General features: G+C 34.5%; 1 non-coding gene across 1 annotated transcript; it reads left to right on the top strand.

Moving 5' to 3' along the window:
* The first annotated feature begins 204 nt into the window (after nucleotides 1-204).
* Nucleotides 205-311, top strand: LOC120885960 (U6 spliceosomal RNA). The gene has a single exon (XR_005728750.1). It is a non-coding gene; the product is annotated as a U6 spliceosomal RNA (small nuclear RNA).
* The last annotated feature ends 8,100 nt before the right edge of the window (nucleotides 312-8,411 follow it).

Below are 8,411 nucleotides of genomic sequence, written 5' to 3'. Positions count from 1 at the left end.
TCATGTAGTTGAAATGGTTTCCAGTGAGCCCAACTCATTAAAAAAATAAAAATAAAAAATAAAAGAGGTTTATGGAACTCTAAATTTTCTACAACTGTGCGGTAAGCAAATCACATCCTGTAAAAAGCTCCCTTACTTGGGGAAGCCCTATAAACATGTACTCGGGACTTGATCCGTCTGTGAAAGCATCAAGAAATGTTCCTTGTACTTGCTTGGGCAGCACATATACTAAAATTAGAATGATACGGAGAAGATTCATATGGCCCCCAGGTGAGGGTGATGCCCAAATTCATGAAGCATTCCATATTAAAAGAAAAAGAAAAAAAAAAGCTTCTTTTTATGAATCTCTGGTAGTCAAAGGAGAAGGAGATTTGGAATATCTTGTCATTCTTGAGGGAAATTGTGCAGAGAAGGTAACAGAGCACACCTGTTATTACCATCTGGGCAGAATCATATTATTCATATTATTCATGGAACTATTTTGTCCATTTATTCTTACAACCTCTGTAATTAATATGGTTTTGCCTTTTGATAGCAAGGATGCTGGTTTACCTAGGCACTGTGACTTAGTAAAGATCAAAGAGGAGTCTTATTATAGAAATACAAATGAAAACTTGTTCTAATCCAAAGTGTGTGGTCTCTAACTTTACTCTATTTCTTCAAAATAAGTAGGGTGTGGAGGGAGAGAAGGTTTTCCTATCTCAATAGCCTAGTGGTATCTTTGGTCTAGTCAAATAAAATGCTTGATTTAATATTTTTGGAAATGTCTTCATTGTCAAGCTTTTCTTTGGGGGGAATTTAAATGTGACACTATCGATGTGATATTATCCAAAACAGAAGGTCCAGGGACAGTTGAGAATAGTTCTAGAATGTTTACTTGAAATCAAAATCAAAATGTTTTTGTCCCTGAAAATTGAAGTGTCTGACATTTAAAGACCAATTTCTAAAGATCGTTGCTCTATGTGTGCATGGATGTTTAAACTTTATGATAAATTCAACATTTTAAGAATTTTAATATTTTGAAAGTAATAAAATAAAATTAAAGTATATTCTTTATCTAAACCAGGTCCAGAGAAATCCACAATCTCAATAATATCTTCATTACAAAGACAAACAGGCTAACCTGCAATTGTTGTGATCATCAATGGATTGAATATATTAAAAAAACCTCTCAAATAATGGTTTAATATACTCAAAAGATGCACAAACAAAACTGAAAAACAGCTATGGGGAAATAGTAAATTACATTGGTTCATATTTAAAGCCAAACACTGGAATTTGAAATTGCTAATTAAAGACATCAGTGAATGTCAATACAGCAATATTTTAATGACTTCAAGGTAATCCCACAGCAATCAATTTAGATCAGAATGAGTTTATTGTAAAGTGCCAAAGGTGGAAAAATGCTTCCTTTGCACGATAAAGCAACAATTTCTCAAATGAATAATGCCTAGTTGAAATTTAACTAGATAATTACTTAATTTGCATTTATTAAGGAAAAATAATAACTTAGAAGAAAGCTCTATGGGAAATGAACTAAGAGTTAATGGTTGTGCAATTTTACCTCAGCTTCTGGAAGCAAAAACACTTTAATGATAATAACAAACTAAAAGAACACCAACAAAGCAATAAGGGATTGATACCACAGGGGCAGATATAAATTTCATAGTTGATATTTGTAGAAGTTACCAGATCCTTATTAGAAAGATACTTTATTTAGTGAGTTAAAGGAGAATATCAACTTCAGGTTCTATATTATATGCCTGCTTTTTTCCCCCTAAAGTAGCAAAAAAACTGTCTGCTTTTATATTTACAAATAAAAATTGGCAGTTAAACAAAAGTCATGAATTTTGTTTATTTTCATTTTATTCAAAAAGAATAAAATATACCTCCTTTATGATATTTAAAGGAAAAGGCCTGAAAAATTATACTTAATTACAAAATCCCCTTTACTTAGAATAATTTGGTTTAATCTCTATAACAAGATTCTTTTGGACCATGAGGTCAGCAATAGGAGATTCTTACAAACAAAGAACAACTAAAAAGAAAGTAGCAAGTGTGACACGATTCTGAATTATGATGAGACTCTTTACCATCCATGGGTATAGATTTACATAGCTTTGGGACCACTGTTGATCAAAAAAAAAAATCCCATTTCTGTTTACTCTTGTGGCACTTGCAGGTCTTAAACTTCTATGTCTGAAATTTTTTTTTCCTTTTGAACACAGATTATGAAGAGTTTGACAGTCTAGTGAGCAAATATCTGATCAAATCACTAAAAAGGCACTGTATATTACAAAATCCATTTCATTTTTTAGATGCAGTATAGTGAGTGTTTGACTCGGTCATACCAGGAGGGATGCAACATAAAAAGAAAGACTTGGTTAAAACTGTTTTTAAACCAAAATGTGTGCAAAATTATGTGTAGATCTTGTTAAAATGCAAATATGAAATGGTCTCTGATATTTTGCCTTTTTAGTAAATTCACAAGTAATAATAATACTACTACTGGTCACTGTCCACTTTTTGACTCACAAGTGGCTGGAAAGATAAACACATGTATCTACTTGAGAAGTTTCAGAGTTGATGGAGATTGTCTTTTGAGAAAATTGCACAACTGCTTTAGCCTGACCACATTTAGATGATGGTGATCATGGTACATTTCTGGCTTGACTACACTCTCACCACACTTCACAGATGTCCTTCCTCCAAGCCATGAAAAGCCCTATCCTGGTAAAGGGGCTTATACATGTGTACAAACAAAGATGACAAGTTACAGCAGATCTGTTTAACAAATCAAATGATAAATCACAAGTATAACTGTTTAGGGAACTGAGTCATTACATCATAGTGCACCGTAATAAAGTAATATTGAAATCATGGTTACTAAAAACAATATTAAATATGAGGTACTAGAAGGCGTTTATGCTAGTAGCACTTAAAGTGCCTTTACTCCTATGTTAAAAATTATAAGTCACACTAAATTAGTAATGCTCTCAAGAAGTACATCAAAGTTTCTAGACCTAAAATGTTCCAAAAGAAAGTGATTTTAGTTCAATCCATCCTTACCATAATATTACATAGTTAAATAGTGAATTAACTACTACCACGTCTCTAGTCAGTCTTTATTAACACTTAGTTTGAATAATGTACAGTTTCCAAAACTCTCCACTCTCTCTGATGAAGGCATTAGGATCCATATAGCCTTTCCCTTGAGACAGATCAAAGATCAGAATATTAGGCTATCTAGTGTTTTTGTTGATAGTTAAGCAAATGAGATAAGTTTGCCAAGATTGATATCTTAAGCCTTAGAACCTTTATTTTTTAATATTTATATTAAATATATAATCATATGTATTACATATTACATAATATGAAAATATGCTATAATAATTTTTATGGAAAACACCTGTTACATATACTTAATATTATATAATTAAATTGTATAATACTATAAATTTTTGGATTAAAATAAAATGTTCAATAGATTTTTTAAAATTTATGAATTTATTCCAATTTGTTATATATGACAGCAGAATGCATTAAATTCCTAGTACATATAGAGAGGACAATTTTTCATGTCTCTGGTTGTACACAAAGTAGAGTCACACCATTCGTGTTTTTATATATGTACTTGGGATAAGTACCATCTTTTCTACTTCCCTGTCCTGTCTCTTTCTTTCCCTACCCCTTTCCCTACCTAAAGTTCTTACATTCCTCCCATGCTCCCCACCGCAACCCTCCATCCTCGGTATGTCCCAATCCGCATTATGGATCAGCATCCTCATATCAAAGAAAACATTTGGCATTTGATTTTTTTGGGATTGACTTACTTCACTTAGCATAATATTCTCCAACTCCATCCACTTACCTGCAAATGCCGTGATTTTATTCTCTTTTAATGTTGAGTACTTTTCCATTGTGTGTGTGTGTGTGTATGTGTATATATATATATATCACAGTTTCTTTATCCATTCATCTACTGAAGGACATCTAGGTTGTGTCCACAATTTAGTTATTGTGAATTGTGCTGCTATAACATTTATGAGACTGCATTATTATACTATGCTGTTTTTGAGTTCCTTGGTTATAAATCGAGGAGTGGGATGGCAGGGTCAAATGGTGGTTCCAGTTCAAGTTTTCGAAGGAATCTCCATACTGCTTTCTATATTGTCGCACCAATTTGCAGTCCCACCAGCAATGCAAGAGTATGTGCCTTTTCCCCCACATCCTCACCGACATTTATTGTTGTTTGTATTCTTAATAGCTGCCATTCTGACTGGAGTGAGATAAAATCTTAGAGTAGTTTTGATTTTGATTTTTCTAATTGCTAGAGATGTTGAACATTTTTTCATATATATATGTTGATTGATTGTATATCATCTTCTGAGAAGTGTCTGTACAGTTCTTTGGCCCATTTGTTGATTGGGTTATTTGTTTTTTGGTGCTTAGCTTTTTGATTTTTTTATATATTCTAGAGATTAGTGCTCTATCTGATATGTGTGAGTGGTAAAATTTTGCTCCCAAAATATGGGCTCTCTATTCACCTCACCGATTGTTTCTTTTGCTGAGAAAAAAAAAAAAAAGAAACACTTTTTCAGTTTTAATTCATCTCATTTATTGATTCTTGATTTTAATTCTTATGCTATAGGACTCTTATTCAAGAATAAGGGGCATAATAGAGATTTGGTCTACTTTTTCTTCTATTAGGTGCAGGATCTCTGTTTTAATTCCTAGCTCCTTGATTCACTTTGAGTTGTTTTGTGCATAGTATGAGATAGAAGTTTAATTTCATTTTGTTACATGTGGATTTCCACTTTTCCCAGCACCATTTGTTGAAGACACTATCTTTTCTCCAATATACGTTTTTGGCACTTTTGTCTAATATAACTGCAATTATGCGGATTTGTCCCTGTGTTCTCTATTCCATACCATTCGTCTACAAGTCTATTTTGGTGCCAATGCCATGCTGTTTTTGTTACTATTGCTCTGTATTATAGATTAAGAATTGTTATAGTGAAGCCACCTACTTCATTCTTCTTGCTAAAGATTGCTTTATGTATTCTGAGTCTCTTATCTTTCCAGATGAATTTCATGACTGCTTTTTCTATTTCTATGAGGAATGTCATTGGGATTTTTATTGTAATTGCATTATATATGTATATTGCTTTTGGTTTTATGGTCATTTTGACAATATTATTTCTGCCTATCCCAAAACATAAGGGTTTGGGTTGAAAAAAATCTGCTCAGATACAAATTGATTTCCCCCTATATGTAATTTGATTCCTTTCTTTTGTGGCTTTTAAATTTTTCTCATTTTTCTGTATGCTAGGCCTTTTCATTATAATGTGGCTTTGCGTTGATCTGTTGTGATTTTGTACATTTGATGTCCTGTAAGCCTCTTGTATTTGGCTTTCCAAATCATTCTTCATGTTTGGAAATTTTTCTGATATTATTTAATTTAATAGAATGTTCATTCCTTTGGTGTGAAACTCCATTTATGTCTTCCTCTATCTCAATATTTTTTTAAGTTTGATCATTTTATGTTATCCCATAATTATTGAATGTTCTTCACTATGTATTCAACATTCTTTATAAGATTATATATTTTGTCTTCATTGTCGGAGGTTGTGTCTTCCAAGTGATCAAAACTCTTGATGATGATTTCAATTGAACTTTTAATGTGGTTCATTGTTTCTTTCATTTTAAGAATTTCTGTTTTTTTTTCAGAACCTCTAGCTCCTTATTGAACTAACCTTTTGCTTTCTATATTTGCTTATGTAGCTCTCTATCAAAATGATATTTTTCTGCCTGTATTTGCTCTCTTATACTATCCTTTAATTCACAGAATATTTTAATTGTGTGCATTCTGAACTTCTTCTCTGTCATTTCTTCTATTGTGCTGGCCATGAATTCTAATAATGTAATGTCTTAGTTTCTTTTTTTGTTGTTGTTATTGTTCATGTGTCTTCCCTTCCAGAACTAAGGGTCTGCATTACCATTTTTACCTTATAGACTTATAACGTCACTGTAGGTTTCCAATATCACTTCTTTAAGGAGAACAATGTGAAAAGATCTCAAAACAAAAACTATAAAACCTGAAACCGAATAGCTGCTTTTAAGATGTTAACAGTTTTGTCAAAATATACAGAAATGGTAAGTTCAGTTATTACCTACATTATGAACAGTAGGTTTGCAAAAGGGCCTACAGTTTCTGATGGTGGACAATGAACCATTGGTGAGGTGTAGGAAGAGATGTTGAGGGGGCAGGAGGTGAGGATATTACATTATAGAAAGCATGAGAGAGGAATGCAAAGAAGTTTGATAGTAGCAGGAGAAGACAAAGAAAATTATTTTGGGGAGACAGGTAAGTGGGAAGACAGTAGAGCAAAGAAAAAAAACTTAAGAAAAGTAAAATTAGGAGATAACAGAATATACAACACCACTATAATATACTGTTCAGACATCCCAGTGCTCAGTAGCCTAATTCATGAAAAGAACTTGGTTTCAGAAATGTTTTGGATGTACTAGTGGGAGGAGAGAGAGACAGAGAAAGAGAGAGAGAGGGAGAGAGAGAACCAACTTGAAGAAAGACACAAGGAATTTTTTTGTTGGAGATCAGTATCTTTCCAGCTTCTGTTTTCATCCAGTAGGTAGGATTGTGTGTTGTCTGCTGGAATCTCCACCCTCAGGATGGTGACGGTTATTAGGGTGAGAGGGTTGATCCAAGGATCTGCTTTGGTGCCTGCTCCTGTGATGTGGGGACAGGAGCTTATTTCTTTATATTGCCTATAGACCTCACAGTTCCCGGTCTCTAATTTAGTCTCTAAACTGTATCTCACTCACTCCCTCCCTTTTTACTTCCCAATCAGGAACCTTTCTCTCTAGAGGTCTTGTGGGCTGAACTCTGGGAGCTGTGCATCTGTCACAGAGAGCTATTTCATATTGGGCAGCTCAGGACACAGTTTTGCAGGTTATGGGCTGGTCATGTAGCCACAGGCACTGTTCCAGGTTAGGGAGTACAAGGGAGAGTGGAGAAAGGAGAGTTCAAAACTTTTGGTATATTGATATTGCTTCTAAACCCCAGCCAGTGTTCCAAGCTTGGAGTTGTTCCAACTAAAGATGGTGATGAAGATGTCCCAAGATGCAGGTGGGTGCTTTCAGTGATGGCCTGTCAGGGATCTGATGGTGCCTGGTGGTGGCATTGAGTGGTGTGTTCAGAGATGCAGCTCTGTAGTGTGCAGTATTGTAGCTGGTGGCTGTCAACAGATCCAATACAGTGTCACCAAGTGCAGGCTACCACATGTAGGGGGCCATTCAGTAGTTGCAGTGCCCCCAGATGAAGATAATTAGAGGAGCCCCAAGTTGGTAGTTGGGGATCAACATGAGAATGGAGGCTAAGTTCCAGTACATGGGCAGCAGCCAGGATTCTTGTGCAGGTGGATGGCCAGGAGTCCTGTGAATTTGCTAATGCAGGTTATCCTAATCAGTCCCTGGAGGACCTGTGTGGAGAAGTGGCTGGGATCCTGTGCTGATGCTGAGGCTTGGAAATCTGCACAGCACACACGGCCTTGTTTTCTGCATGGGAGCAGCTGTCAGGGGTACTCTAATATCTTGCAGAGAAACAGTATTCCTGATACTTGAATTCCAGGTCCCAGAATGACACAGAGTGCAGCCTCCCTCTAGCCTACCATATTGGATTCTTCCTTGAATACATTCTTTTTTTAAGAATAAATGACTTACAACTTTGGTACACAAATCTCTATAACAAATTCCAAGCAACACTTCTGTATATGGACATGGCCTACCTCAATTCTTTCCATGTTGACCACCCTGCACACATTCTGCAAAGTGGATGCCAAAATGTCAGATTTCTCTGCTTCTGCACAGGCTGAATACACTGAGTCCTGTACAACATAGTTTCATCCCATTTTACTTTTTCGCTTTCTACAATTTTCATATCTTTTATAAATATTCTTTCTATACAATTCATATTTTATTAATAAAATTGGCTACCATCAAAGTAAAGTAAGTATAGAGTAGTAAAATCATTTGGGGGATTGTAACAGTATATATATCATATATATGTGTGTGTATGTGTATATATATATATATATATATATATATATATATATAGCGAGAGAGAGAGAGAGAGAGAGAGAGAGAGAGAGCCATAGAGAGAGAGAGATACACATTTATGTACTTCTAAGAGCATCATTGAATTTCACATCAGTCATAATTCTGACCATAAAAATCATGCTACTTGAAAAGTTATTATATAAATATATTTGATATAAGTATAAAATATGTATGTGTATGTGCAATGCATATACATATATAAAATATACATATATATATGTGCATGTGCGCACGTACACACACACACACACACACACACACACACACACACA

This window comes from Ictidomys tridecemlineatus, chromosome 1 (genome assembly GCF_052094955.1).
Source record: "Ictidomys tridecemlineatus isolate mIctTri1 chromosome 1, mIctTri1.hap1, whole genome shotgun sequence".
NCBI classification, from domain to species: domain Eukaryota; kingdom Metazoa; phylum Chordata; class Mammalia; order Rodentia; family Sciuridae; genus Ictidomys; species Ictidomys tridecemlineatus.
The sequence above is the reverse complement of the archived record's forward strand: the minus strand, read 5'-3'. Positions and strand labels throughout refer to the sequence as shown.